General features: G+C 41.3%; 1 protein-coding gene across 3 annotated transcripts in view; it reads left to right on the top strand.

The window, feature by feature from the left end:
* Window positions 1-23,042, top strand: part of SETD4 (SET domain containing 4) — a 580,992-nt gene that overhangs the window by 547,378 nt on the left and 10,572 nt on the right. The gene's annotated exons all lie outside the window — the stretch shown is intronic.

The following is a 23,042-nucleotide window of genomic DNA, read 5'->3' as shown; positions in this document are numbered from 1 at the left end:
ATTCCATGTTAAAATGATAATATTTTTGGATCTATGGGGTCAAGAAGATGTTATTAAAATTAATTTTCAACTATTTCTTTTTCCTGTCTTAATACGGCGCATTAGTTTGCTAGGGCTGCCCTAACAAAATACCACAAGTAAACAAAATACCAACAACGTACATTTATTTTCTCACAGTTTTGGAGGCTGAAAGTCTGAGATCAAAGTACCAGCAGTTCCCTCCCATGAGGCCCTGAGTGGCTGCAGCTTGGTTTTCAGAAAATGAGGAGAAGACAGCCTCCCTCCCTGGGGCTTGTACCCTGTGGCCCTGTGGTGATGGTGACAGCCCGGACAATCTCTGAATCAACTTTGGGATCATACTCCCCTTGTGTGGAAGGATAACGCCTGTTTACAGCTGGATAGCTCTGGTGTTCTTGTAAAATTACAGATGTCCAACCACCTCGCTTCATTTTGTCCCATCTCTGTCCCTTCTGGTCCAAGTCTGGAGCATTTCCTCTGGTATAGTCCCATCTCTAGCCCTGATTTCTGCAGAGATGGCTGATCGCATCCAACTGTCATTTCTTTTTTTTCTTTTTTCTTTTTTTTTGCAGTACGCGGGCCTCTCACTGTCGTGGCCTCTCCCGCTGCGGAGCACAGGCTCCGGACACACAGGCTCAGCGGCCACGGCTCACGGGCCCAGCCGCTCCGCGGCACGTGGGATCCTCCCAGACCGGGGCACAAACCCGTGTCCCCTGCGTCGGCAGGCGGACTCTCAACCACTGCGCCACCAGGGAAGTCCCCAACTGTCATTTCTTAATCAACTTACTTCCCGGTCACACATCCTTGCTATTCTCTCCAGAACATGGTTTCTCATATTTTGAAATATGGATAGGCTGAGTATTTTCCAAATCTTCAAGTCCTGTGGGGTTTTTTGCTTAATAAGTCCTTCTTCAATTTATCTCTTCTTTTGCATTTTGCTGTAAGCAGTAAGGGGAAACCAGACCACATCTTCCACATGTTGCTTAGAAATCTCCTCAGCTAGATATCCAAGTTCATCACTCACAAGTCCTCCCTTCCTCACCACACTAGAGCACAATTCAGCCCAATCCTTTGCCACTTTGCAACAGGATCGCCTTTCCTCCAGCATCTGGTAACATGTGTCTCATTTGCATCTGAGGCCTCACCGAAGCCTCTTTAACATCCTTAACAGTTTCTCCAAGGCCGTCTATATTTTTTCTAACATGCACCTAGAAACTCTTGCACCCTTCTCCCCACTAGCCAGTCCCAGAGCCACTTTTCACGTTTTTAGGTGTTTGTGACAGCAACACCCTACTTCCCAGTATCAAAATCAGTACTAGTTTGCTAGGGGCTGCCATACAAGATACCACAGACTAGGTGGCTTGAACAACAGAAGTTTATCTTCTGACAAGATGGAGGTGTCGGCAGGTTTGATTTTTCCCGAGGCCTCTCTCCTTGGCTTGCAGACGGCCGCCTTCTCACTGTGTCCCCACATAGTGTTTCCTCTCTGCTCACACATCCCTGGTGTCTCTCTGTGTGCTCAGATTTCTCCTTTTTATAAGGACACCAGTCAGATAGGATTCGGGCTCACCCTTGAGGCCTCATTTTTACATCGTCACCTCTTTAAAGGCCCTAGCCCCCAATACAATCATATTCTGGGGCTTGCGGGGTCTGGGCTTCAACATATAAGTGTTGGGGAGATACAATTCATCCCATAACATATGGTCCCTAAAAACTTTAAAACTGCAAATAAGGGTTTGCATCTGCAGCTTGTGTGATTTTTCGACCTGATGCCAACTGGAAACAATCTAGTTTCTTGTCGGTTCCCAGTTACACGTGGACCTTGCTCGTGAGGACCTAGGGGTGAATGCGCTTTGGAAGATCAAATGCCCCTCTTTTTCCTTGATGCCTTTTTCACCGGTGACCCCAGTGGTTGACCGAGCAGGATGAGGACTTGCAGACACACTTGGCCAAGGGGAGCCTGAGCCGTTACATGGGCAGAGCAGCAAGTCTCAGTCTGAAGTCTGTCCTCCCTGGACACTGTCTGTGTTTATGGTTCTGGGCAGTCATTAGCTTGCTTGGCACTGTCCCCACACAGGCTCCTTGTGACCTCAGCTCACACTTGCGAAGTCTGTTTTCTTCCTGGGCAGTAGGCTCCTTGCCCACGCTTGCCTGTTCTTACTTCACAAGGACAGGGAGAGGCCAGATGAAACCAGGCCTTGCCTATGCTTGACAGCTCCTGAGAGGCAAGGGGGGGCCTCAGGCAGTCAGTATAGGAGAAGCCCACGATTCCACAGGCAGCCTAGCCAGTGCCAAATCGTGTTCCCCAAAGGAAAGATGCTCAAGGAGTCTCCCTTTCTGAGCTTCAGGTCGTGTCCTCAAATAGCAGTAATTTAGGGGTTCCCACGGCCACTGTGCAAATTCCCCACCAGAGACAGGGAAGGGCTGGGGTTCTAGGATGCATTTCAATGGCAGTGCCCTGTAGGAAAATGAACTCTCTTGGAGGTCACAGGGAAAGGGGCCACCCTAGTAACTCATGGGTGGCCCAGGTGGGTGGCACCTTGTTGGGAGTTTCTCTGCCAGGCTTCAGAAATGCAGGCAGAGGTGGGGAGTGGGAACAGAGGAGTCGGGTGTATGGACGTGTATCAGGGTCCCGGGGCTGCTGTGACACATGATTGCAACTTAGTGGCTCAAAACAGAAGAAATTCCCTCAGAGTCTGCAGGCTAGAAATTTGACTACAAGAAGTCAGCAGGGCCGTGTTCCCTCTGGAGGCTCTCGGAGAGGGCTGTTCCTCATCTCTTCCTTGGATGTAGCTGCATCCCTTGAACCTCTGCCTCTGTCATCACATGACCTTCTTCCTGGTCTCCGCCATGGCTCTGTATCCAAATCTCCCCTTTCCTTCTCTTCCAAAGACACCAGTCATTGGCTTTAGTGCTCACGTTCCTCAGGTCTGACTTCCTCTTAAGTTGATTACATCTGCAAACATCCTATTTCCAAATAAGGGCACATTTATAGGTACTGGGGAGTAGGATGTTTGGGGGGACACAGTCCAATCCATCGCAGTATGTAAGGCAAGGATAGAAGATTAGGTAAGAAGGAATTTAGAGATATTCTAATGCTTGCTAATGAGCTGGGATGTTGGTTTGTATACAATAGGTACGGGAAGCAAGGAATCCACGGAAAAGTTGAGATTACCCCTTTCTTAGGATCCTGACCCTGGCAACAGAATGTACGATGGGTGACTACAGGCTGTTTAGCTGTTGGGAGGTTACTTCATTAGTTGGGTAGACAGGCGCATGGCCTGACAGCGGGAATGAAAACAGTACACTCAAAGGGGAGTATGTGGGTGGAATCAACCACTGGGCCATTGATGGAATGTTGGGTAGAAGATAGGGATGAAGAAGAAGAAGAGAGAGAGGGAAAGAGACACACACACAGAAGCTGGCTATGCAAGCCAAATAACAGAGATGAGAGAGAAAAACGAAAGATAAGTTAGTTTCTAATATTTGGACTCAGGTACTGGAAGCTCATCCAGAAAGACAGAATCAACAGAAAGTTGGAGACCTGCATATTGAATTTGAGCAGGAAACATACATTGTAAGACCATTTACAACAAGAAAAAGGAATATTATAGCTTGCTCTAGGTTTACTGTTTCCCGGTTTTATTTTGGATGGAGAGGTGGAGGAAAAGTAGGGTTTGAGGAGGCCTCCTATTACTTTTAAAAATCTAGAGAATAGAAGCTGATGAGAGAAATTAGGACTAGAAAGCTCCAAGCCATGAAACTCTCAGCAGCCATAAGACTATGAAAATATTTCTTTAGGAATCAGTACAGTCACGCCAAATGGAGGGCCCAGTTCCATCTTGAGTTTATTCACTGCTACTTCCACTTGGTGTTAAGGAGAGTCAGTAATCTTGGTGAGGATCAGCTGCCTATCTGTTTAGCTTAATGTGACCAAGTCAAATAACCTCAGAGAGGAAGAGAGAGATACAAAGACAGACAGACAGACAGAGATAAAGAGAGACAGAGACAGGGAGAGGGAGAGAGAGAGAGAGAGGGACTTTTTCTGTATATATTTTTTAAAATAGAAAGTTTGAGTGGAGCACCATTCATTGGTTTTGATCTACCTTTTGAGACTAATGTATTCCGTGTATTTGGGGGGCAGCTGTGGAATAGTTTGGGGACCATTTCTGGAAACATTGGAAGCCCAGGGGTAAAAGTATGATGGGGACAAATGGAAAGTATGGGCTGACTAGAGGATGCAGGTGTAAATGCTTCTGCCCTCTGTTTTCATCCTGTCCATCTAACTAGTGTGCAGATCATCTGCACTTGAATTTATTGTGAAATTAATTCTAAAGGAGAACATTCAGCATTTTCTGTAGTGGGGACAATAACAGTAGGAAGTAATGATGATAAACTTTGAGAAAAAAATACATTTGAGTTAAAAAAGTGACTTGCAAAATATTCTACTTGTATTCGTGATTAGACCTGTTATTTATTCTTCATTATCTTAAAGGCTGATCTCTGTTCTGAATTTCTAAGCTTTTATAAAAATATCAATGGAGGCTCCATGTTCATCTTTCAAACACTCTTGCACTCACGTGGAGTAGAAGGTGAACTCTCTCTTGAAAATATTATTTGTTCTAAAGATTTGATAAAATTTTGTTTCTTTCAGTGCATTGTCTCTGGGCTGAGAACGGTACTCAACTTTCTGTGTAATTAAAATGAGTGTTTATAAATGAAAGTTTGTAAACATAAATGAGACACAGTCTCTGTTTTCAGGAGTTCAAAATTTTTTTAACAAGAGCCTGACATCTTTACAAATAATTACAAGCAGGGCTGGTGTTTCAGTCCATTCAGGTTTCTATAACAAAACACCAGAGGCTGGGCTTATAAAGAACAGAAATGTTCTGGGGGCTGGAAGTCTGAGATCGGGGTACCAGTCTGGTCAAGTGACTTGACCTCTTCCAGGTGGCAGACTTCTCCTTGTATCTTCACATGTCAGGAGGGGTGAGGGGGCTCTGCGGGGAGTCTCTTTTATAAAAGCAATAACCCCATTCGTGAAGGCTCCACCCTCATGACCTAATCACCCCAAAGGCCCCACCTCCTCATACCGTCACACTGGGCATTTGGATTGCAGCAAATGAATTTTGAGGAGACACCAACCTTCAGACCAGAGCAACTGGCTACATAATTTGTAGGACACAGCGCAAAATGAAAATGTTGGGTCTCTTGTTCAAAAATTAAGTGTTTCAAGACGGTAACCACAGAGCATTAAACCAAGTGGGGGACCATCCTGAATGAGGGACCCTGTATGACTTCACAGGTCATGCCCATGAAGCTGGCCCTGATTACAATATGAGCCAGATACTGAAGTGGAAGATGGCCTATGGCAGGGAAGGGTATAAAGTGGGCCCTGGATATCTCTATGATCTGATTTCCAGCCATTCCTTCTCCTCATCACTGACTTTCTATCCACGTAAGATGCAAAGCATGACAGCTTAGGGCTTTTCCTCTTGCTGTTTTCTCTGCCTGGAATGTATTCCACTGAATCTTCATTTGGCCCGCCTTCTTGTACCGTAAGTCTCTGCTCAAATATCATTTCTTCAGAAAAACCTTTCCCGACAACCCTATCTAAACAACCACTTCCTATCTCTGGCTTCTTACCCTGTTTTATTTGTCTTAATAACTTTCTCCTTAGCTGACCAGATGTCTACATGATTAGTGTTTCTTGATGGACTTCCCCAGACAGAATGGAAACTGTGTGGGCAGAGGTTTTGTTTTGTTCACCACTGTATCCTCAGAACCTAGATCAAGCCTTGACACAAATAAGGAATTCAAGAAATATAAAATTAAGTGAATGAACAAATGAATGAAGACATATTGCTGCGGGATCCAATATTTCTGCCTTGAGGAACAAAGCAGTTTCCAGTTGGTTCTGGTCTTTGATAGAAGAGTTGGTCTTAGATGGCAGGTGATGTATGAAGGGCATCTCACAATTCTAAAAGGACAGACAAGATGGATTGTATCATGGTTACAAATGTTCCTGTGCATTCTGCTTTTGCTGGACCAGAGTCTGGCAAATCCTTACTGTGTCTTTTGTATGTATTTTGTGAGCGCTATTCAGTTCACATACATTATCCAATATGCTGACAAATTCATCTTTATTTGTACCTTGTGGCATGTTTCTGACTGTCTGCTCTATGCACAGACCTGTTTTCTAAGGGCTTCTACCCATATTCCCTGCTGAAGGGGTAGGTTCACGTGGCCATGCTTGGCTCTATTATCTTACTATGTTTGTCATAGGTGATTGGAGCAGAAGTGGACACCTGACACAATGCCAACCAAGTAGCTTGCTGGCCGGTGACCTATCAGCTTCTCGCTCAAAAATCTGCACAGAAACACAGAGACTCTAGCCAACTGGTGTTGGATATCACCAGTGAGAGAAAGAAGGAAGGCCCTGGGGCTGCTGAGAAGGGGAGAGACATTTTTTTCTTAGAGTTTCCCAGCTGTATGGACCAGCTGTAGTTTTGGTTCCTCTCTCTGTCTATGAGATCACTTTCATAACTTTATAATAAGACACTTTGGACACCTGACACCCTGACCATCTAAAATTGAGCCAGAAATTAACCAGAAAAACAAAAATACTGGGAAATGCATCTTTCTGGTTATTCAAAAACTCATTTCAGCAATATTTAATGTAATGTCAAGGAACGTATACCTATGCACGATCACAGACATTGTAGGGGATAAAAAAGTAGTAAGTAACAAAATTCATTCTCTTGAGAGAGGATATGAATTTTGTCAGTAAATACATAATATATGTGATGAAATATGGTTAAGTTCCCAGGAAGGGGAGAGATTTGTATTGGCGGTGTTGGGTGAGGACTTGGTGTCTAAGTGGGATTTGAGTCAGTCCTGGAAGGACAGATAAGATGCAGGAGTTTCTTTCAGGTAAGATGAATTGGATGAGAGCATGAAGAAAGTGTTCTCGGGGGAGTGAGACAGTTCTGTTTAGAGTACAGAGTTCATGTGTGTGAACAAGAGAGCTTAGGTCATTTGGGTAAAAATTCATCTGAAATGATATTTTGGCTGAGGAATTTGGGCTTTAGTAGGAGACAGTACAGAGAGACTGAAGCGTTTTGAGGAAAGTACTCACATTGAAAACTGTTGCACTGACAGGATTAATCTGGTGTATCGATAGATCAGACGTAACAAACGCTTCTAGTGTCCTGTGGTGTGTGCAGACCATTGGTCCACCTCTGATTTCAGCAACAGCTGAGATGGACAGCTCCCTCCTAAAGGGCAACCTTCAATATCTCTGGGCTCCTTCAGGGCTTTCTCTTAAAACAGGAGGTCCATGATACCTCACAGAGCAGCCCCGAATTGTGCGGAAATTATAACTTCCGAGAATCACTTAAACTACTGGAGGTTGGGAATCAGGTGATCAATGTCCCAGTCTCCTGTTTTTCAGAGGGATTAGTCCTGAACATTCTGAAAGGTTCTTCAGAGTGTTTCCAATAGGATGGAGTTCCAGCAGCCTGCATCCACATCCACATCCACAATGTTCCTGCACTGACACTTCCTCCTTTCCTGCCTCGTTCTCCCACACCCTCACTCCTTCTTCCTAAGACCACCTCCAAATAAACTACCTGCACCCACATACTCATCTCAGGCTCTGCTTTTGGGAGAATGAAACCAAGATGGAGGAAGAGAATACTGGAGGCTTTATATAAAAAAGCTACAAAATTGCTCAGCTATTGCCTCCCTATTTTCAGAGTCCTTCCATCTCCATCCTTTCCTCCCAGACAGCAGATCGGACAATAATAACAATAGTGATGTCTGTTGAGCCTCCACGATTTTACAGGCACAGTTTAAGTACTTTAAATGAATCAGTTCATTTATTCATCACGCCCGTCTTAGAAAATAGATGTGATTGTCAATTCCATTTTGCAGATTGGGAGATTGAAGTAAAGAGAGAATAAGCAAATACACTATAGAGTCACAATTCCTCAGTGGTGGAGCCTGGATCTGAACCCCACCCAGTCTGATTCCATCCACAGCAGCCACGTCTCCTCACTAGGTGCTCCCATCCTGGGATGACCTCAAGTGCTAAATTAATTCTTCTTTCAGGAGCCACGGGGGCAGGGGTTTGGGAGAGAAAGATGGGATCAGACCCATGGAATTTCATATTCTTGCTGGGAACTTAACTCCAAATATGAGAAGGAGAGCAAAGGAAAAAAAGTTGACCCCCAGGTCAGAGAGGTCAACCTTGAAAGCTGACACTGACCTCTGCTCTGTGGTCCAGGGCATCTTGATTGGGACACACAGGTGTGAAGGCAGCCTGCTCCCAGCCAGGGACCAATTCGGGTCACTCCAGAGAGAGGCAGGAATAGTTACAACACACTGGGATAAAAATCCACACTCACTTTCCCAGCTCCATTCAGCAGAGATTTCATATGTCTTAAGATACGGCTGCCAGGGGTCTAATCACCTGCTTCTATCTGAGTTCCTTCCTCCTATCACCTGGGCTTCCTGGGAATGCCAAAGGACAGTCTCATCTGGTGACATCCCCTTCCCAGCCTAGCTTAGAGAAGGGCTCTGCTTCGACCTCACATCCTAGTAGGATCAACTATACAATTTTTAAGGGCTCTACTAATCAGCTTGGGATGCCATAATCAAGAACCATAGACTGAGTGGCTTAAACAACAGAAATTTATTTCGAACAGTTCTGGAGGCTAGAAGTCAAAGCTCAAGGAGTTGGCTGATTCGGTTACCGGTGAGGGCTCTCTTCCTGGTTTGCAGACAGGGGCTTCTTGCTATGTCCTCACATGGCAGAGAGACAGAGAAAGAGAGCTAGAGAGAGACAGAGACAGAGAGCTAGAGAGAGATAGAGAGCTCTCAAGTGTTTCTTTTTATAAGGACGCTAATCCTATTGGAGCAGGGCCCCAGTCTTATGACCTCACTTAACCTTAATTACTTCTTTACTCCAAATACATCCATACTGGGGGGTAGGGCTTTCATATATGAATCTTAGGGGAACACACACATCCAGTCCATAACTGGGGCCACGTGAAAAATAAAAATGTGGGGCTGCTTATTCAAAAATTATTAAGCATTTCAAGACAGGGACTAAAGACCATTAAAGCAAGCACAAGGCTCTTGGGCTGGCAGAGTCCAGTCAGCCCCTTGGTTGGCACACCTGCTTTCTGGTTCCCTGTTCTGATAAAAAGGGATTTGGGCTCTCCTGGGATGAAATCTTTGTTCTATGTCTTACTGGCTGTGTGAGCCTGGACGTGATTCTTCACCTTTCTGAGCTTCAGCTGTTGATTATGATAGTCAAAACAAGGGTATGGCCAGAGCTAACTTAAATGAAATGACATGTAAAGCACCCACCCAGCGCCTGCATTTGAAGTCAGCACATGCTCACTCCCAGGCTGTTGGGATCCCTCCTCCTGAGTTACTCTACCTGCTAAGTAACCCACAGCATCCTTGTGCTTCTAATACACAGCTTGACATACATCCCTGGCAACAGGTCTGTGGTATGTGGTAGTGGCTCAACTTGGAGTGTGTTGGGAGAATAATCCATTAAAGAGTGGAAAAATCAATAGCACAATTAGGAACCATTTCATCCTATAATGACTCCAGCTGCTGCAAAGGCCACTGCTACCGAGTGTTGCCTCTAATGGGGTGTGATGTCTGCTGCTACAATCAGCCTCTTCACCTTCCCAGGATGCGACGTCCTCTTAGGACAACAAGGATATCGAAAATGCAGCAGATGCAAGGCATAAATATCCTGACTTAATCAGCAAGGCAACATAATTTATTAAGACACTAAAAACATCCTTCCCCAATCAGCTAAACACAATTGACATACTTTCACTTCTGTGCATATCTTCCATTTGGTTTTCTTCTTATCCTCTTCTCCTTTCTCATAGAAAGAATTGAAAGAACCAGGACAGCTGCTTTTGTTATGTTAAGGAAGCCAGAAAAACTGCATGAAAATTCCCTGGGAAATTTTGCTTTAGGGGAGACTAGCATGCAGTGTCCAGCATTTTCATGCCTAGAAAAAAGGTCAGTTTACCGCCTTCGCTTCTTGACAATCATTGTCCTGCATGATCATTCACTGATGGATTCATTCTAGAGTGTGTGTATGGGAGCTGTGAAGTTCATTAAAAACAAAGATTATTGACATTTCCCCAGATGAAAGGCCAACCTCAAGTTTGACCATAAGCACCTCTTTTAAAAGTCATTTGAAACTTAGGAAGATATTTTGTTGTGTTTGGAGGTAAAATAATTCAAACTAAAAAATAATTTAAGCTTTTAGCAGTAGAAATGTTCTCTATTAATTTTAGGGTAATTAAAATGTGTATTTTTTTGTTAAGAAAGAAAAAAAAATACACAACAGGATGAAGTGGAGATGGAAAAGCGATTTGAGAATCCTGGTTTGATTAATTAATTGTCCCTGAGGCCTCGCTCCCATGTCTTGGAAAGCCCCCCACCCAGGTCTGGTTTGGGGTTGAGGGTTCAATTCGCCCTTTAGCCTTTCTTCTTGTTTCCCTAAATCACTCAGATACCCAGGGACAAACAATTATCTTTTAAGTGGTTCCTGGAGGCTCACCACCCAGCCCTGCCCCAACACAGGCATGCTTCCTTTATCCTCTCCATCTCACATCCTCAGGGGAAAAAGCACTTAAAAGCCAGTCTATCAGGGGTTCAATCCACATGCCCACTTCTCATTTTCTAATGCTCAAGAGGAGCAAGAAACACTTGTGTGAAATATGATGTTGGTGCTCCTTGCTTGCCGCCTCACTTCTTTTTGCCTTTGAGGCTCTTGGATAGTGGGGCATCTGCTCCCCCAGCTATCCGATGAGAACCACGGGTGGCCACCTGTCCACTGTGGCCCCAACCATTTCCTTTTTCCTGACCTTCACAGAGGAATCCAGGCAGCAGGGTGCGTTTTAAAAGGAAGGGATACCCTGCCATTTATCACCATGGCAACAGCAGGGCATCAGCCATCGGTGGTGGTATCCAGTAAGAGGTGTTTCTCACTGGGGTTTTGAGTTGTTTTTCCAGTGGCTGGTCATCTGCTGCCTTTGGCTGTGTGTTGAGAAGGGTCCATTACGGCCAGGAAGCCTGGATCAGTAAACAAATAAGGGTAATTAAATGTACTGCTTGACAAATGACACACGCTCATCACTGAGGTCAGGAAAGCATTATCAGTTCTCACATCAGAATTATGTTATTGCAAGTGGTATGGTTTGGGTTTCTCCCCCTCATAGTTTTCATGCATTAACTATCACTAGAAGAAACAGGTGACAGGATGCAGTGATTATCCATTACTGTGCAGGTCCTTGGATTGCATTCAGTCTAATAGCTTTGCTTGCATTTTTACAGCTGCATATTCAACTTGTTGCTTCGGATTAAGCTTTCTTTCCTGAAGAGATCTTTAAAGAAGAGGAGCACGTGTCTATTGTTCAGTGTCAGGGAGTGATCACAAAATGTGACCATCTTCCAGGCCACTTGCCAGTTAGTTTATTTTCACATCAAAGATGATCACGATGCTTAAATACAAATTGCCTCTCATTTCAGGATTTTTAAATATCTCAAATTTCAAAATCAGTGTAGTTTTTTCACATATTGCAAGCAATTCTGGCAACAACTTACTTTCAGGTCTTTGTATTTTTAGACTCAAGTTCTAATAATCAATTTGATTTGATAACCGGGATTTAAAAATGTTTTATAAAAGCATCACCTTGCTGACCTTCCTCCCCATTCCCCTCTTACCCTGCCTTCTTGAAATCAATGAAGGCTCAAAGAATTCTCCACTTCTGGACATTCCTCTGGCTTTGAATGCTTCCGGTGTGGTTAAGTCCAGTTCTCCTACCATCATGATGCTTGGGATGCTTTCCATCAAAAGCGTTGCTGTGTTTTTGACAGCACCACCCAGGACAACCAGTAACCCTTTCTTTCAACAAATTCCAGAATCCTGGCTTGGACACAAAACATCCTAACTTTCTAAACTGAAGGTTTAAAAGTGCACTGAAGTGCTTCTTTACCTGATTTTTGCCTGGATATCCCTTGGCTTGGGTTAGTCATCCTAAATTTGTTTTGCCCTCAATCCAAATGAAGAACAGTTGACCTTGAAGAATTAAGAAGGTGCTTTTTTTGTGAGAAAGATGAGTTGTTCAGAAGGGTGTTTTACATTTATTTTTAGGCAGTGCTCGAAAAACCAAAGGAAAAGGATAGAGATATGAGTAGTTAATAACATTTGTTTCTGGTTGCCAAATATATATATGTTCAAAGTATGAAACAGAAAATTTAAAAAAAAACACAGGGAAAAAAGTAAAAATTATTTCAAGCCACGTAATGCCCCTGTGAACACTTTTGTTTTCTTACTTTTATGTTCACATAGACTCATACATGCGCAAATTCTAGTTACATGTGTACGTTCTTAAAAAAGAAGAGGAGTCTATTATACAAATGCTTTTGCACCTGTTCTTTGTATTTTGCAATACATTGTGAACATTTTCTCTTGAAGTAAGCCTAACAACAGCCTCATGTCTCTTTTTATGGATGTGTCATCATTTACTCCACCCGTGTCCTCCTGTTGGAAATTAAGCTATTTTCCTTCCTTAGGCATTGTACACATTTCTATCTCGTGATAATCTTCGCATTACATGTCAATGATTTCTTTAAGGTAAATTCCTGAAAATGGAACTGCAGGGTCAAATGTTACACACATTCTTTCAAGCTGTTAATACCTATATCTTAGTTGCCCAGAGAAACTGGTACCATTTCACTCACATAAACAAGTAGAGTACCTATATCTAAACGTTTATGATAAACATTAATGGTACAATGTAAAATGGGCCAAGCACTCTGTTAAGGGTTTTAAGTACATTTTTACATTTTTCCCCATTTGGTTCTCATTCCATCCTCTAAGGTAGTACAGCTGTCATTTTTTTCTTTCCGATGTGTAAGGTGAAGCTCAGAGGGCTTGAGTGAATTTGACCAGAATCCCATGACTTTGGCTTTGAGTCCAAAGCCTGACTCTCAGCCGTTGCATAGACTGACATATGGCGCATCGATATTTACTGAGCACCTACAAAGTGCAAGGCATTGTGCTGTGAGGGCACCTATAAAAGTGAATCAAGAATGATCTCTAATCCAGTGGGGGGAGAAAAGACATACATCTGTGAGGATAATATAAAATAGAGTTGGACCAAGATATGTAATAACGACAACAGGAAAATAATACGGGATGCTAAGCAAAGAGAGGTTACACCCAGCTAGAGGAATAGGAGATGCTTTGAAGAGAAAGGAATTATTTGAGCTGAAGTTTAAAGACACAAAGGATTATCCATGTGGAGATAGAGTCAGAATTCCAGTAGAAGGACTATTTTAAAGTCATGGCGATGGGGGAACGCAAGGTGGCCCATGAGAAAGAGCTTGACGGTTGTGAAGGGGAGGATGGAAATTAGAAAGATGTAGCTGGAAGGCAAATTATGGAGGTCTTTGCTAGATTAAGGAGGTTGGATTTGATCCCATAAACAATGGGAGTGTTGTTGGACATTTTTAGTAAAGAGATATGATTCCTATGCCAAAGATTAGTTTTGAGAGTCATTTGAAACATAATTAGAGCAGAAGAAACTAGAGGTGGGAACAGTTAGGTAAGTGTCAATAAGAGGATACATAATGTTTAGGTAGAATCAAGATCTGACATTTGATTGGATAGAAGGACTGAAAGGGGAGGAATGAAAGGTTTCTCCAGGTTTTGGTCTTGGGTTAAATGTAGGCCAGGATGCCATTATCGAAAGTAGGATGGACATTTGGAACAGAAGCTGGTAATGGAGAGGATAGAATCAAGTTTGAAACTGATAGGGCCTGGAGTGTTAGTGAATGCTGGAGATCTGCCCTTGACCTTGAGAGAGAGTTCAAGACTCTGGAAGTAAACGTGAGCACTATCCATAGGGAGACAGTAGCTGAAGTCAAGAACTTGTGTATTACTTATGAGGGAAAAGGAAAAGAGAGGAAGTCAGATAAGTCCCGTGAACACTTTGAAAATGGAATCAAGAAGATAAATGAGCCAAAGAAAGTTAAGAGTAATGGTCAGAGAGATAGGAGGACAGGCTAGAGTGTTCTGAGCTTAGGAGACCAAAGAAGAAGGAAGTTTCTGGGCAGGAGTTGGTGAATAGTAGGAAGACAATGGCTTTGCAACGTGGACGAGAAAGTGTCCCAGAGGCAAATGAAGACTGAAAATGGGCCTTGGGACTTGGCAAGAGTCATGTTTCAGACGGTCCTTTAGAAAACCCCCTTGATAGAATGCTAGGGAAAGGGGCCAACACTGGAAGGGATTTGGACCTTGTTGGAGAATGTGGAAGCAATAAGAAAAGAAGATCACGTGAGGGTATGGATACACACACACACACACACACACACACACACACACATAATACATCTAAAATATGTATATAATGTACTTCACATTTTTTTATATTTACAAAAGCACAAGTTGAAGATAAGGAGCCAGTAGAAGCTTCAGACATAGAATGGAGATACAGGGCAAGAGAGAGTGATTTCTGGGAAAAGGCCCAAGGGAGATGGGAGAGGTAGAATCAAGGGTCCAGAGGAAAGGGTTATCGGCTAAAATGATATGTCTTCTGGAGGAGGAGGAGGAGGGAGGAAAGGGTGATTAAGATCAGTTTAGAGGGGGAGGGAAAAGCAAGGGAGGGAATTGCCCTTGATACCCTGTAGTTTTTGGTAAAGAAGGAGATGAAGTCATCTGAAGAGCATGGGGGCCAACGAGAGGGTGGATGGGGGCCTGAGGGCGGTGATGTGGAACAGCTGTCAGAATGAATGCACCGCACTCTGCCTTTTGTTTACTCCTGACAAAACCAGACATGGAAAACACCCTTCCCCTAAGAATCCTAGCTTGCCTTTTTTCTCTAAAGAACTTTCTGTTGCAGAGGGTTCAGGAAGGCAGAGGAGAAAGGGCAAAGCAAAGGATGGGACACAGGTGTTTTCACACAATTTAACAAATCGTGTTTACAGTGGATTGAGGGTCCTCCTCGCCTCAATTCCTTTGCAATAAGAAAGTAATAAAGTATCCACTTTGCTTTGTAAAATGATATGTGATGAGGATATGTGTATTTTATATTCCAAGTCTATTACATAAGGTAGATTTGCATATGGACTGAAACTGGAAGAAACATACACAATTAACAGTAATTATGTGGGAATAATAATTATTAAGTAATTTCTGTATTTACAAAGCATATGTAATGTCACTGACTCTGTAGTTTTTTAAACATAGAGAAAGCTTTAAAAATTGCTCATTTAGTTATAACATTTACTGTCTCTTTCTGCACATTTGAATTTTAATTTTGACATAGGCATGCAGATACTTGTGAATCTCATGGTACCAGAGTGACCCTTTTCTATCTGAACTGAGCTAATTCTGCAGAAGCTTTTGACTCAGCTACTCACAACCTATTCCAGGAAATGCATTATGAAGGAGCCAGCAGATAACAAATCTCCAACTTAGGAAGAATTGCTTCTGGAAACTGCAGAGCATGAGATAAGGTTTAGTCCATGGGAGCTGACTTTATCCAACCCCGCACTCGAGTGATGTAGTGGGCTCTGAGTAAGCTGTGTACACAGAACTGATAAACTCTGCACTAAATTAATTAAGAATTCTATTGCTTTAATAGCTTGTCTTCAAAGACCAGAGACTAATACCAGGATTTATTATGCGAACAACAAAACATTGACTATGTAAATTTTATAATGGGAGCTCTAGAGCTGTATTAAATTATCTCCAGTTTTGTTAATATTTCTGTCATCCAAGCTACACTATATAGAATTATTGGATCATAGAGATCCAAGGATTCTTTCACAAGTAGAATAGTAAATCTTGCCACTGAGCTTAGAATTTGTAATGTGTTTTAACAAAAATTGTGACATTTGAGTCTCACAACATCCCTGAAACGAGATATGACTAGTCCCAATTTACAGATGCTGGTTCATTAAGATTCTGCTTCCTGTACAAGGACACTCGGGTCAAGACTTTAAATTTTAAGTCCAATTCTTCTGCTGCATGTCCCAAACTCACTGAGAGCTTGTTTGATTTTTTTCCCCATTTTCTTTTCTTTATTTCTCTCTTGTTCTTTTCCTTCCTTCCTTTCTCTTTTTCTTTCTTTCTTTCTTTCTTTCTTTCTTTCTTTCTTTCTTTCTTTCTTTCTTTCTTTCTTTCTTTCTTTCTTTCTTTCTTTCTTTCTTTCTTTCTTTCTTTTTCTTTCCTTCCTTCCTTCTTTCTTTCTTTCTTTCTTTCTTTCTTTTTTCTTTCTTTCTTCTTTCTTTCTCTCTCTTTCTTTCTTCTTTCTTTCTTTTTCTCTCTTTTTCCTTTCTTTCTTCTTCTTTTCTTTCTTCTTTCCTTCTTTCTTTCTTTCTTTCTTTCTTTCTTTCTTTCTTTCTTTCTTTCTTTCTTTCTTTCTTTCTTTCTTTCTTTCTTTCTTTCTTTTCTTTCTTTCCTCTTCTTTCCTTCCTTCCTCCTTCCCTCCCTCCCTTCCTTCCTTCCTTCCTTCCTTTTTCTTTCTTTCTTTCTTTCTTTCTTTCCGTCTTTCTTTCTTTTTCTTTCTTTCTTTCTTTCTTTCTCTCTTTTTCTTTCTTTCTGTTTCCTTTCTTTCTTTTCTCCTTTCTTTCTTTCTTTCTTCCTTCCTTCTTTCCTTCCTTCCTTCCTTTTTCTTTCTTTTTCCTTCTTTCCCCTTCTTTCCTTCCTCCCTCCCTCCCTCCCTTCCTTCCTTCCTTCCTTCCTTCTTTCTTTTCTTTCTTTCTGAAAGGAAACTTAGACTCAGAGAAGCTAAGTGACTGTACTGTCAGTTACTGATGAAACTAGAACTAAATCTGGACCCATCACCCTGGCCAGGGCTGTCCCCTATGTCCCTTGGAGTAGAGAACAGGTTTAAAGTTGGACATTTTAAGAACCAGTCCTTGATGGTTTATCTGTCCTCCTGTGCAAATGGGAAAATACGCACATAAACAGAAAGACTACGGTAGGGCAGGTGTGTAAGCACTGTAGGACAGGAACAACTGTCCTGCCACCACCAGTCTCATCTTAGCTCCACCTGTCAGCTCTGCTTCTTGCACTGGGTCTTGGGGGCCCTGCTACTATTGTACGCTATGCTCTTCCTCCTGACTATAGTTGACTTTTCTAGTAGAAGGCTGGATAATACATGTTTCATTCTGTTCTCACCACATATTCTCCCATGGGTGAGGAGTCCTCTGCTCTAGGAATGGAATGGTATCCTCAAGCGGGAGGTTCTCTGGCTTAGATGCTGGACTAGTGTGTATTTTTGCTATACTTTTCTGAATCACTCTTAGCACTCCCAGGTTGAGCCTGGTTTTTGCAATTAGAAAATGATACTCAATGAGATACTTTTCTTAGTCTTCTAGTGCTTATGTACTGGCACTTTTCCATGTTATGGGCCTACAGGTGGAGCAAATCAATTGAATAGTATTGACATCTGCAAGTTAATAAGAGAATTCGCAAATGGTTCTCTAAAGCTTGGTTATCGCAGTTTAACTAGAACTGCCCAATATGTCTGGTTTCCACCACTGTTGTCAACATTACTGTCCTCCTGAGCTCTTATTCACTGCTTCCTCTGGCAGGCACTATTCTAAGCATGTTAAATGTGTTCACTCACTCAAGTCTCACAACAGTCCTAGGCAAAAACCCATTTTGCAGATGAGGGGATTGAGGCACACAAAATTTAGATTGTTTGCCCAAGGCTGCACAATTTATGAATCGGGTTGGAATTAGATGCCTAGTAGTCTGGCCCCTAAGCCTGCTCTCTTAACCATTATTATAGGTTATTTCTATCAACATCTAGTATTAAAAGGTCTTCAAACTTTTGACAAAAAGATGGATGTAAAATGTTCTTTCATTGCTGTTTTAATTTGTATATGCCTGATTTCTGGTATATATAAATAAAGATGAGCATCTTTTTGTATGTTTATTGTTTACTGAGGTTTCTTCTTCCACACATTGCTTATTCATAATCTTTGCCAGTTTTCCTAGTGGGTTGTCTTTTTCCATTTGATTTTGGGTAGTGTGTCAGTTAGGTATTGTCACATAATGAATCACTCCAAACTTGGTAGCTTAAAACAGCAGCAGTAACTTTATAGTCGTGTCTCATGGTTCTGAGTGTTGACTGGGCTCAGTCAGGTAATGCTCACCTGGGGCCTCTCATGCAGTTGCTGTTAGACAGTGCTTGGGGTGGAATCCACTGAATGCTCATTCATTCACTCATGTAGGGGGTCTATGGCTGGTTGTTGATTGGGATCTCAGCTGGGGAGGTCAGTGGGACATCCATCCACAGGCTCCCATGTGGTCTGGACTTACTTGAAGCACAGTGGTAGGGTTCCAAGAACAAGCCTCACAAGAGGTCAAAGCAAAAGGGCATGGTGTTTTTTATGACCTTGTCTCAGAACTGACATAGCTTCACTTTCAGCCTACTCTATTGGTCAAGGCAGACACTAAGCTTCACCCAGCTTCAAAGGGAGGTGTCGCAAGCTCTGCCACTCTATGGGAAACGAGCCAGCATCACTGTAAATAGAATGTTTGAGATGGGATCTATCACAGCAGCCGTCTTTGGAAAACTTCTTCATCCACAGAAAGTAATAATAATTCCACCAAGTCTTTGCTTGTTGTTTTCAAGTTTTTCATAGTTTCTTTTAATACAGTTTTAATTATAATAGAGTCAGTTTTATCACTCTTTTCCCTTGGTTTGTACTTTTTTGTTGCTTTTCTAGGACTTCACTATTCTACCCCATTAAGTCTTATACTTAAGACTTTAGTTTATAGGAGACATATTTCTCTACATTGTGTAAGATACGGTCTAATTTTTTTTCTTTCTATATGGACAGTTTCTGAAACTTGTGGTATTTACCGTACTTTTTCTTTCTTTAAAAAAAAACACTTATTTTCCCTACTTCTTTTTGATTGACTTAAAAAAATTTTCCTGACCCCACCCCCACCCCCACCCCTCCACCGCCATTTGCTCCATTTCCCGCTTTGGAAAGTATGTGTTTTATTTTTATTTTTAATGGTCACACTTATAATTTTAACAAGTAAACTTAACAAAGTCTAAGTTTTATCTGCATCTCTACCCTTATCTCCCCAAATATAAGGACTTCTTTACAAGGTTTTAACTGCAATAACCCCCAATAGTCTATGCTGCTGTGGTATAATTTTTTTTTTGTTTTTATATAAATAAGAATTAGTCACTGTTGTTGTTGTATCTATAGCCCATGTTTATTAGAGATATCTGTATGCTTGCACATGTCTTTGTTCACTATTTTTTTTTTTATCTCACCACATCCTTCTGGATTCAATTTCCTTCTTCATGAAGAGCATGTTTTAATAGTTCTGTCAGTGATGCTCAAGGTGTATAAATTCTCTCAATATTCTTGTCCGAAAGTAGCTCTGTCATTTGAAGACATCATTTCATTCTCTTTTTTAAAATTAATGCATAGTTGATGTACAATTTTATGTTAGTTTACAGTGTACAATGTTCCATTCTCTTCTTGCTTATATTGTTCCAGATCAGAGTTCTTCATAATCTAATTGCTGTTAGTTTGTAGGTATTTTATTTGTTTGTTTTTTGTTTAAACATATTCTCTTTGTACTTGATGTTCTCCAGTTTCACTCTGTTTAGTCTAGATGTAGATATCCTTTTCATTTGACTTGGAGTCATTTAATCTAACAACTCATCTGCCATCAATTCTGAAAAGTTATTCACCATTTCTCTTCAAATATTACTTCTTCCTCATTCCATTCCCTGCTTCTTGAATTCCTATTAGATTCATTCTAGTTGTTCTCATTCTATCTATCACATCTCTTAACGTACCAATTTTCCATGTCTTTATCTTTCTGTGATTCATTCTGTATAATTTCCTCCACATTGGCTTTCAGCTCATTAATTCTTTCTTCAGCTTTGTCTAATTTGTTGATTAACCCATTCATTGAGCTTTCATTTTTGTCTTATTTTATCATTTCTAGAAGATCTATTTGATTATTATTAAAATTTACTTTTTTTGGCCTATGAAATCTTTTACTTATTGAGTTTTATTCTTTCATATTTTTATTTTAGAATCTTGAATTTACAGTTCTTTTCAGATTTTTATTTCTGATGTCTTTAAGTGTCTATTATTTCTGTTGAGTCTTCTATGTTGTTTAGAATGGAAAATTCATTGGTGTGTTTTAAAATTCCTTACTGTGCACTCATTTTCAGTGAGAATAATGTCCTTTGTGGCCTAGGTTAAGGAAGGTTAATTTTCCATTGTTTATGTTGGGTACCTCAGCATCTCACCAGGCTAGGGAAAACTTTATGTTAAATTCTCATTCAGCAGATTTGTAAAGCACAGAGGTAGTGGAATGTAGTCTCTCAACCTATATATCATGTTGTAGGGTTTCAATTTTTCATGAAGATCTTTTCTTCCCCACAAAGATCTCTGAATATAGGTAAGCTTCCTTACAATCTTGACTAACCAGGTATGGGAGAATTGGGGTGGAGTCATTTGAGAATTCTGACTTTATGCAAAATGTCTCAGTGTCAACATCCCACCTTGGGTGGGCCAAAAACCTAGTTCCTAAGCTCTAAGAGGCACAATCCCCAAGTCATTAGTATCTCCCTCCTCCTTTCTTCTCATTCTGTTGCCAGGCCAGATACAGTTTCAGTTCCAGCACTCACAGACATGGCTTTCAGTTCCCTCTTCATTTCTGGAAACTTATTTTTCATTCTTTTTTTCTTCCTTTCTTTCTTTCATATACAGTTATATATTTAATTCACCATTATTATTAACTTAGAGTTTCTATTGCTTTATAGCATTAGAATTTCCATAATACCTTGGTTTACTCTATTGTCAAAACTATAAGTATCTGGGAGGATTGAGTATACCTTGGGTGAAGCTTGGGAGTAGAGTTTTCCCATGTTCTTGGGAGCCAACCCAGCCAACTAAAAGATTATTCTCTGGATTCAAGTCACAGGATCACTTATAAGTGACAAAACCTCTTCTAATAGAGTCAGTTTTGAATGGTATCCTTGAGGGTCCTGACTTTCACTGACATTCTCTAAGAGAGTGTTTCTGGGAATGTGCTTGCAGGATATTAATACCTTTTAAAGAAAGATTTTATGTTTACATATAGGTTTGGGAAATGATGGGTTAAACCAATTTAAACCAAGTTTTTGTGTTGTGGCATTTCTCAGAAAAGAAGAGGGAAGCAGCTGCCTTTAGCCTCATTCCTGGATATAAAAGGAAGTAGAAAAGGATCATGTCTAAATGAGCAGTGGATGGAGACATGGGACAGGAATCAGAAAGTCAGAGTATCTCTGGATCCAGCTCCAGAAAGCAGCAGAGATTGATTTTTTTTAAGGCTGCCTCATTGGTTTGATTCCAAGCATGTGCCTGTCCATTTAGCAGGAACTCTATTTAGTTTAGTTGTGATGTAAGGAAAACACTCCTGTGATCTACATGATAGTGACTTATTGACAATCAATACACCTTTTAAGTTTTGAATTCATCTCAGCTCAGGTATCCTAAGAGAGAAGAGATGATAAATAAATGTTTTCTATTGTGATTGTCATGACTACCTCTTTTATAACAGTAGCTAATGTCTATTGAATTCTGACTGCTTTCCAAGTGCAGTTCTAGCACTCTAAAGGGTGTGTAAACCTCAAAACAGGTCTGTGAAATTCGTGCTATAGTTGGCTCCATTTTACAGATGAGAAAACTGAGACACAGAGACACCACGTGCCACCTCCTTCTCTACTGCTTTATTTCAACTGGCTTTTCATTATGGAAACCAAGGTTTTAAAGATAAATGTTGACTTTGAGGCTCTGAATCTAAGGCATTTTTGGTATCTGTCTTGAGTACAGAGCAAGATGGAAGCTGTCATCTAACTACAGTGGGTTAGTAAGATACCCACTCTTCTGAGGTTTAGATGTCTTAGGTCTAGACTTTTGGCGACAGCATGAGGCTGCACAAAACTTCACCTTCTTAGATCCATTCTTCTCTGTTAAAAAGTGTCTATAATATTTGGCACATCTACCTCCTAGGGTTGTCAGGGTGATTAAGTGTAATACATTTGGAAGTTCTTTGTAAAGTCCTGTGCAACATATAAGTCACTATCACTGTTAATGGAACATAGCTTTGGTTTCTTTTTTACTTCTGATGTGAATCCAAGTGAAGGCCATGATCCTAGCAGAGGACAGGGCAGCCTAGTGTGCCTGGGTTCAAGGTGTGGGGCGGCTACCGACTTTCAGATGCTCCAGGGTGTCAGTGATGGTGACAGAACTTTCCATCACTGTTTCGGTCTGAGAACCAGAACTGGGAGCTTTCTTCAGCCTAAATCCAGCTCTGGCCTGGATGTGCTTGTCATACTTTTAAAGTAAATACTATTATCTTTTACTCCAAAATGTTTTGATGAGAATGTGTGAGCCTTTTGTCAATGGGAAGGTTAATTTTCAAGGAATGTTATGTAGTTTATTGTTTTTCTCCCCGTCAGGCAATCTCAAGATTTTTTACAAATAAAACCAGAAATTTTAAAGAAGCATATTGTACTTAAGTTTATTTATAAAAGTGGCCCCAAACAAGTCTGCTTGTCCTAAATCTGCCCAACAACTTGGGTAATAAATATTTCTGTATTTGTTTTCGGAGTCCATCTGAGTGGTCAGACATGTCTGATTTAGGCTTAGTTCCCTTGGAACCAATGCATTTCCTTTTCCTCTTACCACTATCATGTTTTTCCAAGAACCTCTCCGAAGGTCTCTCAGACCCCAGTATTAACTCGTTCGCTTTGCTGGTAAGTATTATGTCCCATGTTAACAAAACAGATGGGAAAATCTGGGATTCCGAGAAAAGACAAATTCTGCCCTGAATAGTATTCATCTACTCATTCGTTCAAGTCAGCAATCCAGCCATTCAACAAAGACATGTTCAGTACTTAACTATGGGTCTGCTTTTATGGACCTTCTACTCCAGT

The sequence above is a fragment of the Kogia breviceps genome, chromosome 5 (genome assembly GCF_026419965.1).
Source record: "Kogia breviceps isolate mKogBre1 chromosome 5, mKogBre1 haplotype 1, whole genome shotgun sequence".
Classification (NCBI taxonomy): Eukaryota; Metazoa; Chordata; class Mammalia; order Artiodactyla; family Physeteridae; genus Kogia; species Kogia breviceps.
Note: the sequence above shows the minus strand (reverse complement) of the source record. Positions and strands in the feature narration are given on the sequence as shown.